The sequence below is a fragment of the Prionailurus viverrinus genome, chromosome E3, assembly GCF_022837055.1.
Source record: "Prionailurus viverrinus isolate Anna chromosome E3, UM_Priviv_1.0, whole genome shotgun sequence".
In the NCBI taxonomy this organism is placed as follows: domain Eukaryota; kingdom Metazoa; phylum Chordata; class Mammalia; order Carnivora; family Felidae; genus Prionailurus; species Prionailurus viverrinus.
The window spans coordinates 30,305,077-30,323,657 of record NC_062576.1 but is presented as its reverse complement, the minus strand read 5'-3'; the positions used below and the strand labels follow the sequence as shown (position 1 = coordinate 30,323,657).

Genomic DNA, 18,581 nt, shown 5'->3' with positions numbered 1-18,581 from the left:
CACTATTCGAGGTGAAGCTGGAAGTGGAAGTGAGAATCCCTCCAGCTCTCACCACTCAGTTTTGGAATTATTTTCCTGCCCCTCTGCGTGCCTCGCTAAGCTGCAGGCTTCGGGAGAAGGAGGGCCGAATGGCAGGGCGCCTCAGAGCGCGCAGATATTTGGTTCAGCGTTGGACCTGGGGAGTCTGTGAGGGTGTTTCTGGATGTGATTAACGTGTGCCTGGGTAGACTGAGTACAGCAGATGGGACAAAAGGCTGAATAAGAAAGGATGCTTCCCCTCTGCCCGCCTGTCTTAGAGCTGGGACATCCGTCTTCTGCCTTCAATCTCAGACTTGAACTTGCACCATCGGCGCTCCTGAGACTCAGCCCTGCAGACTCAGACTAGAAATATCAGCTCTCCTGAGGCTCCAGGTTGCCTCCCACAGATCTCGGACTTCTCAGCCTCTATAATCACATGAGCCATTGCCTTATGATTAGTATCTGTCTATCGACTGACCAATCAATCGATCGATCATCTATTCTATTGGGTCTGTTTCAGTGGAGAACCCAGACTCATACCCTGGGTCTTATACTTCCGTCCCCGTACGTAGCCCAGAGATGCATAGCAGGTGCTCTGCAGACGTCTGCTGCCCGAGGATACAGATGCAGATCCCAGCAACTGCACGAGGTGTGGACCCGTGTCGACATCTGGCTCGTTTGGTGAGCGGGCAGAGACTGGCGTGGCCCATGGGCCGAGAGGTAGGGGTGAGGGAGGGAGGGAGTGGAGGGGTGAGCAGGAACAAGGCTGGAAAGGCAGACAGAGGTCAGGTCACCTACTGCCCCCAAGCTGTGCTACGGGAGCCTTGGCCTTGAGACGAGAGTGGGAAACTCAAAAGCGGGCGGGTGCCAGCTGGTCGTGTGAGGAGGAAGGGAGGCTTGGCTGTAAGGCCAGGGGGACGAGTGGAAGCCGTTCCCCGAGGAACACATGCCTGGAGAGGTGTTGTGCTCAGCTGCAGCCAGCTGTGGCCACACAGGATCAGGGCTCCACGTCTCAAGAGAAGCTAGGAAAGTCAGCTTTCGTGCAAAACTTCGAGATTTTTAAAAAACTCAAGGCAGGCCAAGCAAAACCCCATCTGTGGGCCTCCAGTCCCTGGAGGGGAGCCAAGTAGGGTTTCCAAACAGGCCTATGACACAGTCCCATTTGAGTTTTGGACGAATGGCTTCAGTGACAGACTGAACAGGAAGAAGGCAGTGGCTGTGGGCAGCACGTTGCAGCTCCCCAAAGGCCTTCAGAGAAACCCAAGGGCTCGATGGCGGCCCCGGCCCTAACTTCCGGAGGACCCTTATTTGAGTGGGTGGGAGAGTGGGCCAGCTGGACCCCAGACACATGCTGGGGAGTGGGGAGATGGACTATCACTTTTCCCTTAGTTCCCAAAGCCACCCAGGCCATTGTGTCCACGCCCACCCTGGGCCGCAAAGACCACGGGTTACTAAGGGTCAGTCCCTGGACAGATGTGGCCACAGGCCATCCCAAAGGACCATGGGAGAAGCTGGAATGACACATCACACTCCAGGCTGGGTTGTGACCCCAGGGGATCACACTGGGGTAACTGCAGGTCATCGGAAATGGAGTAAACAGAGGCTGTGCTCTGACCTGCTTGGACCCTTTGGAGGTACCGCAACCAGGCTCTCCCCTCCCCGGCCGGGGCACAACCTCCCTGCTTCCTTTCCATTGGCCACAGACTCTGGACTGCAGCTCCCCTAAAAGAAACCAGCCAAGTCCCAGAGGAAACAGAGGACTAGCCAGCCGTGCAGGGGGGACTGACACTCGGAGGCTGAAGGTGAGAGCCCAAAGCTCGGAGAACGCACTTTCCAGGTTCTGTTCGGTGACTGGAATTTCCTCCGTGGGAGCAATTCCCCAGCAGGTCCGACATGAAGCCGGAGTCCTCTTCCACCCTGGGCAGCTACCAGCACAGACTCAGACCCTCTCTGTCTCCTGGTTTTCCCCCAGGTGCCGGGCTGCCATTGGCAGGGGTGCTGGGGTGCCCTTGGATTTCACCTGCCAAGGGCCCAGGGCCGAGGTGTCCAAACTTCCAGTCTCCAAGAACGGCTGAGCGAACCCGCCCAGCTGTATGGGGGAAAGCTACAGACAGATATACGCACCTCCAGTCTCTTCCCTCTGCCCTTGGGGCTGCCCTGCCCTGCCCTGCCAGCCTCCAGGAACTGGTGAACACTAGCTGGGAATACAAAAATGACCCGTGGAGAATGACAGAGCCAACTCACACATTTCCTTGGTTTCAAGAGTAGTGAAGGGAGCTGTCTTCACAGAACTTTTTAAAATCATGAGGAAGAGAGGAACAGAGTATGGGATCTTTTTTGTTAAAGTTTATTTTATTTATTTTGAGACGTGGGGGAAGGACAGAGGGAGAGAGATGGGGAGAGACAGAATTCCAAGCAGGCTCTGTGCTATCAGCACAGAGCCTAATGCAGGGCTCCATCCCGCGAACCTCTCACGAACCCTGAGATCATGACCTGAGCCAAGATCAGAGTCGGAGGGGGCCCAGGTGGCTCAGTCGGTTAAGTGGCCGACTTTGGCTCAGGTCATGACCTCGAGGTTTGTGAGTTCGAGCTCCACGTCGGGCTCTGTGCTGACAGCTCGGAGCCTGGAGCCTGCTTCGAATTCTGGGTCTCCCTCTCTCTCTCTGCTCCCTACCCCCTCGCGCTCTGTCTCTCTCTCTCTCTCTCTCTCTCTCTCTCAAAAATAAACGTTAAAAAAAAAAGAGTCAGATGCTTAACGGACTGAACCACCCAGGGGCACAGAAAGTGTGGGCTCTTAAAATCAATTCTATTCCATGAGTTTTGATTGCTGGCCGATCAAAGGAGTCCTGCAAAGGAGTGAAGGATTCAACAGGACAGGGGTCTCCTAGCAAGACTGGTTTGGGGGATGGGAGTGAGCTCAGACAAAAAGCCTTGCCAGTAGCAGGTGGGAAACCAGGAACCAGGTGAGGCTTGTGAATCTAGTCTTCACTAATTATGAGGAGTAGGTGGTATTATTGCCTCCGTATTGACAAATAATATTTCATTGTACGGTTATGCAGTAGCCCCGTCTCATCTGTGGTTTTGCCTTCCGCAGTTTTGGTGACCATGGTCGAATGAAGTCCTGAAGCAGATGACCCTCCTTCCGAAGTCTCATCAGGAGGTCAGTGGTAGCATCATGCTACGTCACAGGGCCTCCATCACTCACCCGACTCACTTCATCTCATTACGCAGGCATTTTCTCATCTCCCATCATCATAAGAAGAAGGGTGAGTGCAGGACAATCAATCAGATATTTTGAGATACAGAAGTTGTGGTGTGTATATAGATATGATGGCATACTTCTCAGCCATAAAAAAGAATGAAGTCTTGCCACGGGGGACACTGTGGATGGGCCTAGAGGGCATTATGCAAAGTGAGATAAGTCAGACAGAGAAACACATGTACCATATCATTTCCCTTATATGTGGAATCTGAAAAACAAAATAAAAACAACAAACAAAAAGCAAAAACATACATGCATAAATACAGAGAACAAACTGGTGGTTGCCAGAAGGGAGGGGTGGGGGGTTAGATGGGCAAAATAAGTGAAGGGGAGTGAGAAATGGGTGAAGGTATGGGGTGGAATGGACAAGGCACAGAGATTAAAGGTACCGCATAAGGAAGATAATCAATGACACTATAATGGTGTTGAATGGTGACGAATGGTACCCACACTTGGGGTGAACACAGCATGAAGTACAGAGTTGTCAAATCAGCGTGTCGTATGCCTGAAACTAATAGGCATACAGTTGACATTGCGTGTCAACTATATTTCAATTAAAAAACAAAGAGAGGGATACAGGGGCGTGTGGGTGGCTCAGTCAGTTGAGTGTCCAACTTGATGTCGGCTCAAGTTGTGACCTCAGTCTTGGGATCGAGCCCCATGTCGGCCTCCATGTTAAGCATGGAGCCTGCTTAGGATTCTCTCTCTCCCTCTCTTTCTGCCCTCTCCCCTGCTCATGCTCTGTCTCTCTCAAAATAAGTAAACGTTTAAAAAAAAGAGAGACACAAAAAAGAGACATTTAGAGAGAAAGAGACTACATTCACCTACCTTTTAGTACAGTATATTGTTATAATTATCCTAGTTTATTATTAGTTATCATTGTTAAACTCTTACTCGGCCTAATTTATAAATTTAGTATAAATGTATACTTTATCATAGGTATGTATGTATAGGAAAAACTATATAACGTCTAGAGACTTCGGGACTATCCTCAGTTTCAGGCATCTCCTGGGGGTCTTGGAACCTATCCCGCAGATGAGGGGTATCTACTGTACCACATTTTACTTACTCGGATTTCAGCTCATAAGACTTTTGGGTGGTTTCCACTTTTTAGCTATTATGAATAATGCTGCTCTGAACATTCATGTAGAAGTTTTTGTGTGGACATGTTCTTTTTCTCTTCTATATACCTAGGAGTGGAATTGCTGAGTCATGGGGGAACTCTAGGCCTAGCTTTTTGAGAAACTGCCAAATTGTTTTCAAACGCAGCTGCAATACTTTGCATTTCCACCACAACATGTGAGGGTTCCTATTTCTCTGAACCCTCACCAATACCTGTTATTATCTTATCTTTTTTATTCTGACTGCCCTCAGGGGTATGAGGTGGTATCTCATTGTGGTTTTGGTTCGCATTTCCTTAGTTAACGATGGTCAATATCTCTTCATGTGTTTATTGGCCATTTGTTTATCTTCTTTGGAGAAATGTCTATCCAGATCCTTTGTCTGTTTTTTAATTGGGTTATTTGTCTTTTCATAATTGATTTGTGGGGTACCTGGGTGGCTCAGTTGATTAAGCATCCGACTTCAGCTCAGGTCATGATCCCACAGTCTGTGAATTCAAGCCCCACGTCAGGCTCTGTGCTGACAGCTCAGAGCCTAGAGCTTGCTTCAGATTCTCTGTCTCCTTCTCTCTCTGTCCCTCCCCTGCTTGGTCTCTCTCTTTCTCTCTCTCTCTCTCTCTCAAAAAAATAAATAAACATTAAAAAATATTAAACAAAAATAATTGAGTTGTAATAGTTCTTTGTATATTCTAGATAAAAGTCCTTTAGCAGATATATGATTTTTCCCATTCTGTGGATTATCTTCACTAGTTTTTCATTTTGATAAGGTCCAACTTATCCATTTTTTTTCATTGATGTTGTTGCTTGTGCTTTGGTTGTTATATCTGAGACCCTATTGCCTAATCCAAGGTCGTGAACATTTACCCCTATGTTTTCTTCTCCTTTTTAAATGTGTCTTTATTTCTTTTGAGGGAGAGAAAGTACACACACTTGCATGAGCTGGGGAGGGGCAGAGGAAGAGGGGGAGAGAGAGAGAGAATCCCAAACAGGCTCCTTATTGTCAGCGCAAAGCCCAATTCAGGGCTCGATCCCATGAACCATTAGATCATGACCTGAGCCAAAATCAAGAGTTGGACACATAACCAACTAAGCTGCCCAGGTACCTCAACCCCTCTGTTTTCTTCTGAGAGCTTTATAAGCTTAGCTTTTAAATTTAGTCTTTGATCCATTTGGAATTAATTTATTTATGATGTGAGTAAAGGGTCCACATTCATTCTCTCAAATGTGGCTATCCAGTTGTCCCACTACCACTTGTAGAACGAATTGTCTTGGGTCCCTTGTCAAAAATCAATTGACCATAAATTGTGAGGGTTTATTTCTACATTCTCAATTCTATTCTATTGGTTGGTCTATGTGTCTATTCTTGTACCAGTTCCACATTTTCCTGTTACTGCCGCTTTGTAGTAACTTTTGATATCAGGAAGTGTGAGTCCTCCAACTTTGTTCTTTTTTTTTTCACGATTATTTTACTATTTCAGGTCCTTGAATTTCCATATGAAGTTTAGGATCAGCTTGTCAATTTCCGCAAAAAAGTTTCTGGTATTTTGATACGGATTTCATTGAATCTGTAGGTCAATTCAAGGAGTGTTGCCATCTTAACAGTATTAAATCTTGCAATCTATGAACATGGATGTCTTTCCATTTATTTGGGTCTTCTGTAATTTTGTAGTTTCCAGTTCAAAAGTCTTGTGTTTCTTTGGTTAGACTTACTCCTCAGTATTTATTCTTTTTGATGTTGTGGTAATAAAATTGTTTTCTTAACTTCATTCTTAATTTGCTCATTGTCAATATGTAGAAGAAATACAGCTACTTTTTGTGTATTGATCTCATATTCTGCAACACTTCTGAATTTATTTAGAAGTTCTAATGTATTTGGGTGGACTCATTAGCATATTCTATGTACAAGATTACCTTATCTGGAAATGAGGATAGTTTTACTTCTCCCATTCCGATCTGGATGGCTTTTTTTTTTTTTTCTTGCCTAATTGTCTGGGATAGAATCTTTAGTAATATTGAATAGATGTGGCAAGAGTAGGCATCCTTGTCTTGTTACTGATCTTAGGGGGACTGAAGACTGATCTTCAGTCTTTCACCATCATGTATGATGTCAGCTCTGGGCTTTTCATAGATGACCTTAATCTGGTTGAGAAAATCCCCTCTTATTCCTAATATATTGGGTGTTTTGTTTGTGAAGCATGTGATTTCCTTTTCCCTCTCAACCTTGTGAGATTGATCCACGTGTCACTATAGATTGTAATACCTACTTTTACTGAAGATTTCTTAGGGTAGCTGGAAAAGCTTAAGTCACGCATTACCCATCTCTTTTAGGTACATCTTCCTTATCTCTCCCACACCACTCCCCAAATGTGCCTGCCACAACTCCCGCCCCCCAGGCAAACTCTCTCCCCTCTCATCCAGTTTCAAAACCAACACAAAAACTGTCTTCCTTTTCATCCCGCTGGGGACAATTATAGGACAGTGGGAGTTCCATGGAAGAATCTCTTCGCTGTGCTTGGTGGGAGGGAGGTAGATCAGCAAAAGCTTCCTGAAAGAGGGTGAATTTGAGCCTAGATTAGAATGATGGGTAAGATGTTGCCAAGGAAAGGAGGAAATTGGTTGAGCAAATGCATCTTTTGGGATAGGTTGTGCTCTATCATTAAATGAAACTGAATGCAGCCCCTAACAAGGTCTAGGCAGCTTAGACTCCATTGTTATTACAAGGATCTTCTGCTTCTGTGATAATTGCATCCGTGGGTCTGTAGAATCAATATGCTTTCTGGTCTTCAGAGTTACCCTGTCTGATATGGTGGCTGGTCACATGCAGCTATTTTAATGTATATTCATTAAAATGAAATGGCATGAGGGGCGCTTGGGTGGCTTAGTTGGTTGAGTGTCTGACTTCGGCTCTGGTCGTGATCTCACTGTCCATGAGTTTGAGCCCCGCATCACTCTCTGTGCTGACAACTCAGAGCTTGGAGCCTGCTTCAGATTCTGTGTCTCCTTCTCTCTCTGCCCCTACCCCGCTCGCACTTTGTCTCTCTCTCAAAGATAAATAAACATTAAAAAAAATTTTCTTTTCAAAATGAAATGGCATGAAAAGTTTAGTTTCTCATTTGCACTAGATTCATCTGTAGTGATCAACAGCTACATGTGGTTAGTGTTTATCGGAAGGGATGCCACGGCTATAGACGTTTCCACCCTCTTTCAGAAGGGTCTATCGGGCAGCACTGATCTAGCCTTGGAGAGAGGGAAGATGTAATTGAAGAAGATGGCTGAGGAGTTTGAGCCAGACCCATGAACCCCAGGCGTAAGGTAAAGGCAGCTGAGCCTGGAGATTAGTAGGTTGGGTGCCACTTTCAACTCTGCCACCCCTAATTCTGGACAAATCACTCTCCCTCTATGGTTTTCTCCTTGCTACGAAGATGAAATTGTCAGGCAATGCAATCCTGTGAGCCCATCCAGTGATTTATAGATTCTGGGATTGTTTGGCAGAAAGGGATTTATTAAGCTATTTCTTCCAAATGTAGAGAAAAGAGCCCTGGACTCAAAGAGGGAGCAGGTGTTTCTGGTACTACCCACTGGATCAGGATGTGCTAACCATTTAACCTTTCTGAACCCTATTTCTCTATTTGCGAAGGGGGATTATTTAGTTCATACTAAAAAGGGTGTAAAGGAAAGCGCTTAAAGAAGGAACCACGGATAGCAGGACACCAGTAAATCAGATAAAGTGGGAAGGGTAAAGCAAACAAAGCTAAGTGGGGTTATTCATGGTAAGATTCCTCAGAGCCTTTAATATATGAATGTGTCCTATGAATCTCTGAGCATTTCCCAAACTGATATGACCACAGAATTCCATTTTGTTCCATCTCCCAAGGAATGCTCACAGGCCTTAGTTACTGTTGACACAGAGCACACTTGGGAATCGCCATTCATAAGGATGGAGCGCCTTCCTTGGCCGCAGCTTGTATTGATGGCTGTCACCCAGAGTTGCCCCTGAGAAATGTGTGACCTAAGGAAGAAGTTGAACGACCAGGGTTGGATGACATCATAGGGATTGCTTACAGTTGGGGCAGCCGTATGAGAAAACCAGAGAAGAGAGGCAGGAGGGGGGATCTGGCGAACGCGCAGAGTGGCAGAGGGAAGGTACTGTTGCTGAATGCAGATGTAAACTACGTGCCGTTGACATTGTGCATGGCATTATCTTGGCAGTTCCATATGCATCATTTCCCATTTTCCAAGCAACTCCAGGCAAGTGGTGTCATGCCCTTTTCACAGATGAGGAAAGTGAAGCTCAGAGGTTGCATGGCTTATCTGCATTTTGACATATTTAATGATAGAGCTGGAATTTGAACCCGGGGCTGCCTGAGTCAAAAGCCCCAGATCCTAACCCTTCTGCTTCAGGGAGCCTAACATGTAATGGCCCTAGAGCTTTCATCCTGTATGGGATGGGGGAGCAAATGCTCTGTGGTTTGTAAACCTAATGGTGTCATCATCTATCTTTTTGCTTGTATCTGAGTGAACTCTTTCAAATGGAATGATCTTAATCCATTATCCTCCCCCAGGACATCCAGCTTCCCAACATAGATGATTCAAGAGGCCCCCAAAGCAGAGCTAAAGTCAGCCTTTCATCCTGGCCACCCCACATCACTGACTGCCCTAAGAAGCGCCAGCACTTAAGAGGCCAGTGTTAAGCCTGGGATTTTTCTTACGCTCCTATCCAGAACCATCTAAGGGAAACGCAGAGGGCTTGGCTGGTAGGGTGGGAGCCTGGGTTCTTAGGCAAGGCTGAGGGGGCTTGGCGTGGAGCATCGACCTCTATGGGTGTAGCGAGTCTGATGGTAGATTGTGCAATCTCCATTTTGGGGCCTGGATATTGATCAATTGCGATCAAAAGCCATTGTACTGATTTATATTTTAAAAGATCTAACTTCTTTAGGGCATCGAGCCTTTGTCTCTGCAGAGATCCAGCCAAACAACAAATAGTCATGTCACTAGGACTTCAGCATTTAAAAACAGGATGGCAGGTTGGGGCCCTTCAAGGAGAGAAGAGGGGAAAACATTGTAAAAAGCATGTACTTGTGACCATTTTGGCTGAACTTGAAAACTGTCTTCATTTGCAGTTAATTAGATTAACTCAGCTGTGATTACAAATGGAATCTCTTGCTCCAGCAACAACCAACGTTTGTTGGACATGTGTTGTAATCTTGCCTTTAAATACAACCACATGTATGACATATTTTGTTTTCTCTTGGCCACTGGACTGGAAAACTATTAAGACAACATCTGCTTTGCTTTCCGATTGAATCAGGGGCAAAGAGCAGGTCTCTCTAGTGTCCTTCAGATTATGCCTGGGATATCGAGTTACAGCTGCTAACCACTTTCCCACTCCCTGAGAGTCTGATCCTGAGCGTGAGTTTTCTACTGGAAACTCCGGTCTCACTCACTCAAAGACCAAACTGCCTTCTGATCTTGGCTCCAGTCTGTGAAGCCCCCCCCCCCCCCACCGCCCCCCCGTACATCTCATGCCTCTTCAACCTTCTCTTGTAACCCCTTGTTGGGTCTGTTGGGTTTTTGTAGGTAGTACCCAACCCAATTTGAAATTGTTTTCTTTTCCATTTCGTTGTTTGTCTCCACCAAGGGAATTGTCTGTCTGGGAGGGCAGGAAACATGTGTATTTTCCTTTCATCCCCATTATTCATCGATGCCCGAGAGCATTTAGTAGGTAACTCAATAGATATCTGTTAAATAAATCACAGTGTTCCCCGACTGGGTGAGGCATGAAGTTAAGTCTGAACCATTTGGTGAGGAAATTGTTGGCTTTGCAATCATTTCAACCCATCTGATAACATCAAAAGTTGCAGTTCGGTGTGAATGTGTGTCCAACATGCTATTCCTCTCCCCACCCTCTCTGCCCCCCTTTTAAAAACCTACCCATCTATATATCTAATCGGAAAGAACATCTCTGGGCTCAGAACACAGTTACCAAGGCTAGTTAGGATTCAATAACATTGTTTTGTTTTCTGAGTGTTTAATTTTTTTTTCAAATAATCATCGTGGCTCTCCACTTTAAAAGAAAGTCCTCTTTTATTTTTTTATTTTTTTTTCAACGTTTATTTATTTTTGGGACAGAGAGAGACAGAGCATGAACGGGGGAGGGGCAGAGAGAGAGGGAGACACAGAATCAGAAACAGGCTCCAGGCTCCAGGCTCTGAGCCATCAGCCCAGAGCCCGACGCGGGGCTCGAACTCACGGACCGCGAGATCGTGACCTGGCTGAAGTCAGACGCTTAACCGACTGCGCCACCCAGGCGCCCCGAAAGTCCTCTTTTAAAAGAAAATTTTAACTTCAGGTGTATTGGTCTTGAGGAAAAATTGTCACAGTGTGGGAGGAACGAACCAAAAGGCTTGAAGGTGCCATCCATATGTTTGAAGTTTTGGACTGAACAGATGTGCGCGTGCTGTAGGGATATCCATGTATAGAGGAAGTTTGGCCAGTGCCTTCTGGAAGAGAACTTTATTTTTCTCTCTTCTCCAAATGGTTGAGGTTTGTGCTGTTAAGTCCCACCTCCTAATCTCTTCACCTTCCTCTTTTCCCCAAGGCTGCCCATGGCAGGCAGTGGGAGGGGTGAGGGTGGGGGTGGGGTTATTATTTGGAAAGAGACCAAGGAAGGCTAGGGGACCTGGGGACATTAGGCCTGGTGTGGGTAGCCCCTCAGGACATGGGGAGGAAGTAGGTTGAGCTGAGTCCTGAAATTGCAGACCAGTCGTGCCTTTTTCTGGAGGGAAGTTTGCCATCATTCATCAGGTGCTTAATGTGCCCTAAGAAGGTTTCAGAACTGCTGGCCTGGGGGCTCCACCAGGAACGAATTGTTGCCGTAGAGTTCTGACCCTTGGTTCTCTGCCACCCACAGCTGGTCAGTTAATAATGCAGCAAGTTAATAATTAAAATAGAGGTTATGTGATCCTTAAAGATGCACACTCCCTCACTCCTTGTCTTCACTTGAAAAGCAGTGTCGCCAGCAGAATCCGCGGGAGCTCCCAGGGGGCTCTGGGCTCACCTGTGTCATTAGCACAGGGAACAATCAGAGTCTGGTTTCTTGTCTGTGTCCACACGACGCTTTGTGCTTATGCACACAGAGACCGAGTCTGTCTGGTTTACCCTTCATGCCTAAACGCCTGCGTCCCCGCTCTCTCCCCTAACTTGCCCATACTGTCTCTTGCTAGTACCCCAGGATCAAGAGCGGACAACTTACAAGCCGGGAGGCAGGAAATCAGGGTTGGCTGTGTGACTTTAAGCAAGTGACTTAACTTCTCTGACTCCTAGGAGTATGGTTAAATTTAGATCAAATAAAGGAACAAATGTGGGAGCTCCGTAGAAAGTTAGAAGAGTCATAAGATGTTAAAGCGCTGTTCAGAGGGCAGCATTCAAATCACCCTCATGACCAATAATTCATAGAAGTCCCTGGAATAAGGTTCCTCCCAGCATTTTTAAGCTTGGAGTGTTTGCGGCATTTTTAAGCATGATTCGTTTTTAGATGGTTCCATGTAGATTCTTCAAAGCATGGTAAATACTCACAATCAGTAACTACCCGCTGTAGGTGTTTGTGGTTGTTGGAGCGACTTCTACCTGCGCTAAACCACCCCACCCTGAGGTTTTGAAGTGAAGTATTTTGATTGGCTCCGGATGTGATCATGTGATTGAGCATTGGCCAATGAGATCATCGCATTCCTGCCAAGTTACCGGCTCAGGTAAGAGTACATCATTTAGTTGGGGCAAATAAGATGCGGAAAAGGTTTTATAGAAATTTCAAGATTGCGGTTGTGTTCCTTTCAAATAGATCAGAGACTATCAGGGCTGTAGCAGCTGCCTGCTTCTTGGCAGCCAGCTTCTTGGTAGCAGAAACAGAGAATTTGGGGCGCCTGGGTGGCTCAGTGGGTTAAGCGTCTGGCCCTTGATTTTGGCTCAGGTCCCAACTTCGTGGTTTGTGGGTTGAGCCCCCACTGGCGTCTGCGCTGAGGGTGTCCCCTGCTCGGGCTTGCTCACGTGCCTGCTGTCTCTAAAAATAAATAAATAAACCTTAAAAAAGAAAGAAAGAAAGAATTTGTCTGAGGATGATCAACAAAAATGTAACACAAGATGGAGTTGGAGGTGTGATTTTGTTGCTTGAGTCCTTGTATCCAACTGGGCCTGAATCAAGCTCTTTGACATGAAAGTTGTGTTTGTTTTCTGAAGCCACTTTGGCATGAGGCTAGTGTCCCTCGCAACCACAAGAGTCCTGGCTGACTACAGATAATCTTAACATCTTCCTCAAGAGCCGTTTCTTTCTTTCTTTTTTTTTTTTTTTAAATTTTTTTTTTCAACGTTTATTTTTATTTTTGGGACAGAGAGAGACAGAGCATGAACGGGGGAGGGGCAGAGAGAGAGGGAGACACAGAATCGGAAACAGGCTCCAGGCTCTGAGCCATCAGCCCAGAGCCCGACGCGGGGCTCGAACTCACGGACCGCGAGATCGTGACCTGGCTGAAGTCGGACGCCTAACCGACTGCGCCACCCAGGCGCCCCAAGAGCCGTTTCTTTCTTGATGTTGATGACTTACAACCCACGGCCTTGGGCCCCATGCGGCCCCCACTGAAATCATCAATCTTACCTTCCATTTGTATTTTGCTTCTGTTTGGTACCCCAAACGCGGTGAGAATCATCCATCACGTTTACTCAGCACTTCATAGTTGACAAACCATTTGCGTGGGTCCCGTGTCATATAACCACGTGTTACCCAACTTCACAGATGTGGAAACTGAGGATCAGAGAATGGAAGTGACCTTGTGCTCAAGGTCACCCAATTAACAGTTCGTGGTCTCCAGCCTAGGGCTTCTGATTCCCGGGAGCATGTACTTCCATACTGTGGCAAGGGGTTAAAGGGTTTGAGGAGATGCAGGTAATACCCTGACTTCAAGAACAAGATACTCTGTCAACTGAACCCAATGTTCCCCTCTCCACAGCCTTGCTGTGTGTCCCCAATACTCCCAATACTGTATGGAACAGCAGATACCCAACGTGCTGCGGGTAATAGCAGCAGCCCAGAGCTGTCCTGAGCTTGTTTTCTCCCGAGCTGAAGATGTGTCCTTCTCAGACTTGGGGAAAATTTGCATCCTAACCTATTATGCTCCCTTGCCACATCGTACTGTTTTGCGCCCCTGTGCCTAAGCTCTGTCGCTCCCTTTTTCCTCTAATTACTTAGTCATCCTTCCTGCCTTTGTCAGGGTTCTCGGTTGAGAACAACAGAATCCATTTCAGTTACTTTGAAAAGAAAGGGAAAATGTTAGATGGTGTTAGGCAACTCGCAGGAGCCCCAGCAGGACCAGGTCATTGGGCTTAGAGGGTGCAGAGCCAGAAACAACACCTATGTCTTTGCTGCAAAGGAGTCTAGTAAACGGAGCTTCTCGTCTCCGCCTTGAAGAGAGGAGAATCTCGGGAAATTTCCCAAACCTAAGAATTGTATGTAAGAGGTACGATCAAAAGCACCAGACGTTGTACACTAAACTTCCTAATTCTGCTCATTCATCCCTGAGGCCACTGACCCACCCTCCCCAGGAGCCTTCCTCCTGTGTGGGACCTGGTGTCTGCAGCTGTGATGGTGCGTGGTTGTCATTGACTACTCCTCCCCCATCCGAGAGCATTATTTCTCCATTCACAGTGCAGTTCGCCCTGCCTGAAATTGCCCTTTGCTGCCCAACCACCACCCTTGCGCCTTTTCCCCTAGTTAACTTTGATTTGGTCTTCATGAGTCACGTCAAAAGCAGCATCCTCAGAGAAGCCAGTGCTGACTCCTGTCCCGAGTTATCCACTGTCTTAGTCCATTCAAGCTGCTGTAACAAAACTATCACAGTCTGGGGGGCTTAAACAGCAGGCATTTATTTCCCATAGTTTCAGAGACAGGGAAGTCTGAGACCAAGGTGCCTGGCAGGTGGAGTGTCTGGTGAGGACCCACTTCCTGATTAATAGACAGCTGTCTTCTCACTGTGTCTTCACATGGCAGAAGGGGTGAAGGAGTTCTCCAGGATGTCTTTTTTTTTTTTCAATCTTTTTAAATGTTTATTCATTTTTGAGAGATGGAGAGAGACAGAGCATGAGTGGGGGAGGGGCAGAGAGAGAGGGAAACACAGAATCCAAAGCAGGCTCCGGGCTCTGAGCTGTCAGCACAGAGCCTGACACGGGGCTCAAACCCATGAACTGCAAGATCACGACCTGAGCCGAAGTCGGACGCTTAACCGACTGAGCCACCCAGGTGCCCCTCCAGGGTGTCTTTTATAAGGGCACTAATCCCATTCATGAGAGTACCACTCTCATGAACTAATCACCTCCAAAAGCCCTCCCCCCCCCCCCACCAATACCATCACACTGGGGATTAGGTTTCAGCATATGAATATTGAGGGGACACAAACATTCTGTAGGTGGCATTCACTCATCGTCTCTTGTCCTTTTAAATTCATCTATTTATCATAGTTCATGTTTTTTAAAACCTGTCTCACCTACTGGGGAGAAATGAATCTGGAGTGATCGTTCAAACAAATCTGAGTGATAACGAGGCCAGAACAGAACATGGCAAGCAGGCGGATGGGGCTGTTTTTTCTTGGAGAATGCAAAGAGACGCACACTGTCCCCTTTGCTGCAGGGAAGTCGAAGCTGGGTGGGTGTGTAAGAGACACACACTAGCAGATCCTTGGGGGCGCCCTGACCCCGGCTTTGCGGCACGAAGAAAGGGAGAGCAGGAAAGAGGTGGATGGGTAAGGAAGTTCTCAGGCTTCACTCCTGGGTTGGAGTGGGGCAGAGCATAGGAGAGAAGCTACTCCCATTTTGTGAAACCGTGGTTTAGTTCGACTTGTCCGACTTCTTGGGACCCTCGTGCTTGGGAGCCAAGGCATGGCCCTTTTCAAAGTGTCCTTGCTCTGTAAAAACCACAAATGCTTCATTCTTTCCTTCTCCCTCGCCTCCTTCTCCAGCAGACGAAATGCCCAGATCTCTCTTATCTGTAGAAACTTCTCTTACCCCTGTTTTCTCTTTCTTCACTGCCAGTATTCTAGAAAGGGCTGACCCCCACTGTGTATAGCTTGCTATCTCTTTAACCCCTGGCCATTCAGCTTCTGCCCCTTAGTCTATGGGACTGGCTTGTCTGAAGCAAAGTTACTCATGATCCTAAATCAGTCACTCCGTCCTTTCTAGAGTCTCTTTGAGAGCTTTATGGAAGCTTTGGTCTTCCCTTCCAATGAAAACACACTCTTGCACCCAGGTAAAAAAAATGTAAATAGTTTCAGAAAACCACATGCCTCATAAGCTCTGCCTCAGTCCCTGGGATAACGCTGTTCCTGGGTGTAAAATCAGAGGTCTTCTCTAAACCAGCTTTGGGGATGAAGAACCCAGGTTCTGAAGTCAGTCTGTGTGGTATAAATCCTGGCTCCACGCTTCCTGGGTACATGAACATGAGCTCTCTGAGCCTCAGTTTCCCCATATATAAAAAAGGAATAATAATATCGAACTTTACAGGGTTGTGGTAGAAGCTTAAATTTCATTCGGGTAAGAACAGTTCTTGGCACATTAAATATTCACAAGTTTATCATCATTGTCTCTGTTATTATTTTCACCAACCTCATTCATTCTGGATCAAACATGGTTTCATATCTGACTCACAGATGCATCTTGTGGGCTACACATTATTCTAAAAAAAAAAATTCATTGACAACATTTAGAAATTAAGAGTTCACATGAAAATCTGTCTTTTTGGCTTCCATTGGAAAATCAGATCTGACGATCCTGGGTCATTTCCACCTGGCATCATGGCCTGGAACTGGGTAGTGTGAGTAATTCTCCAATTTGCCACCGTCCCCACCCATCCCCAGCACTGAGACCAAGAACCCACAGCCTGGGATCATTGCACATACATAGTCTTGTTCCTTGACAGTCAAGAAATTGCTCTTGTATCAAGGAAAATGAAAGCATGGCCAAGGAAGCCTTGTGTGTTAAAAAAACAAAAAAAGGCAGTATAAATTAGTTCATGTAAGTAAAGATTAGCTTGTGAGTTTTGTGTTGCAAACACCTCTCCATCGCTTGCCGACTGCCCAGCCCCTGCAGGCATCTGGGTTCCCCATCTCTGGCTCTAAAAGATGTCTAAGCGTTGGCCATCACTTGCCTTCTTTCCATGTCTATCCTCTACCGGCTTCCTCGTCGCAGCCCCACTTCTTGGTGGTCTCGCTCATCCTGTGGTGGGTTTCAGAGCTGAATAGACTTGGATGCAATCCTCCCTCTTCTGAGCTTCAGGTGTGTGTCTGTGGGGAAGACACACGCGCTTACGTGGTAAGGCTGTTGGAGACTCAAACACCAGCATCCAGCCCTTAGCGCAATGGCTGGCAAAGCACGGCTGGTTCACACCGCCAGTTCCTTTTCTCTGCCTGCATGAGGGTTACCCTCAAGGTTCTTCTGGCCCCTTCCCGAGGTTCTGTCCGGCCCTCTGGTTTGGGGGAGCACTCCCCTTCCTCTGTCTTTGACTGTTGCCTCTCTGCCGTTGACGTCCACAGCCATCAGTGCCAATATGCCTCTCTTTTTCTTCCTCTTTGCCTCTACGTCCAGCAATGACTTTAAAATACCACTTTCTAGAGAACATGGAACGATCCTTCCATCTTTCCTATAGCGTGTTGACTGATTGAATTTGTTTTTCTATTCTTTTTTTTTTTTTAATTTTCATTTTATGTTTTCAAAGAGAGAGACATAGCCTGAGCGGGGAGGGGCAGAGAGAGAGGGAGACACAGAGTCCGAAGCAGGCTCCAGGCTCTGAGCTGTCAGCACAGAGCCCGACACAGGGCTTGAACCCACGAACTGTGAGATCATGACCTGAGCCGAAGTGGGACGCTTAACCGACTGAGCCACCCAAGCACCCCTGTTTTCCTATTCTTGATAACTTATAAACTTCTCTTTCAGCCTTACAACTTTGTATTGGTAACATCATATGAAATTCTAGAAATGTTAAATTTGGAAAATTGCCATCAGGTTTCTTTCATATATGGGCTCAAAGGTTTGGAGTAATTTTCCACAGACCAGCTTCTGGCTCGTGCACTTCAGAGCTTGTTTCTACTCCGTTACTCACATCCTCGGGGGTAGATTCATATCGTGACGTGTCTTTAAGTCATAATTCCAGGTGAATTGGCCCAGTGGGTAGTGAGAGGATTCCTGGAAACTATTCCTGCATGAAGATAGCTGGCAATTACTTAACTGTAGAGGAAGTGACTGTGAACTGCTTAAATACACCCCACTCAGCATAGAGGACAGCAGGTGCAAAGACGTGTGCCACTCACCTGTAGTGTGGGGACACCAACACTGGGTGTGTTCGTTTTCCGTCGCTGCTGGGACACACAGCCACACATTTGGTGGCTTACGTGGGACATATTTATTTACACAGCTGCCTGATGCATTCCCAACTCAGCTTCCTTTAGCTAGACCCAACAATCATCCACAGAAATCCCAGTGCCACCTGACGCAAAAGGAAGTGAGATGGAAGAGAAGCCAACCAACCGGAAGGAGAATTGGCCTTAACTGGTAATGGGCGAACCATCCTATTCGTGCAAATCACATGGAAACACGTGACCATGTGAGCACCTTGCTAGGGACTTGGGAGTGCCCGTGCAGGTGCTAAACCCTGATGCTTAAGCTTAATGCCTTTCACAGCACGTTCACCTGTGACTACACACTCTGCCTTCTGGCAAACTGGATTGACACCCATTGCCCGAGCGCCCCTGCTGTCCCCCATTGCCTTGCCTTTTCTTGCATGAGTCCACCCTCCTGCGGGCTAACTCGTATCTAAATCAGACCTCTGCCTCCCTTGCAAACATCCGGGCCTTTTCAATCAATTCTCTTTTGTTGGCCTCCCCACCCTTAGAGATTCTCATCCTTTGTGTCTTTGATTGCTGTTGGCAGACAGTACCTTGTATTTTAGTCTCCCGTTCATTCGTTCATTCGGTGGGTATTTGCTGAATCCCCAGCCTGTCTCAGCCATCGTTTGGGCACTGGGGATACCAGAAGGGAGGCCAAGTCCCAGCATTCTTGGAGCCTATAGTTTAGTTGGGTGGGAATTATAAGTACCTGAAAATGCAGAGATCCTATCCAAGGGTGATAGGGCCATGGAGAGGACCAGA

General features: G+C 46.8%; 1 long non-coding RNA gene across 1 annotated transcript; it reads left to right on the top strand.

Annotated features, from left to right (window-relative positions):
• Positions 1–552: 552 nt before the first annotated feature.
• LOC125154851 (uncharacterized) lies at positions 553–17,909 on the top strand. Its single transcript, XR_007147947.1, has 4 exons — positions 553–699; positions 3,113–3,284; positions 11,999–12,149; positions 17,849–17,909. It is a non-coding gene; the product is annotated as an uncharacterized LOC125154851 (long non-coding RNA).
• Positions 17,910–18,581: the final 672 nt, after the last annotated feature.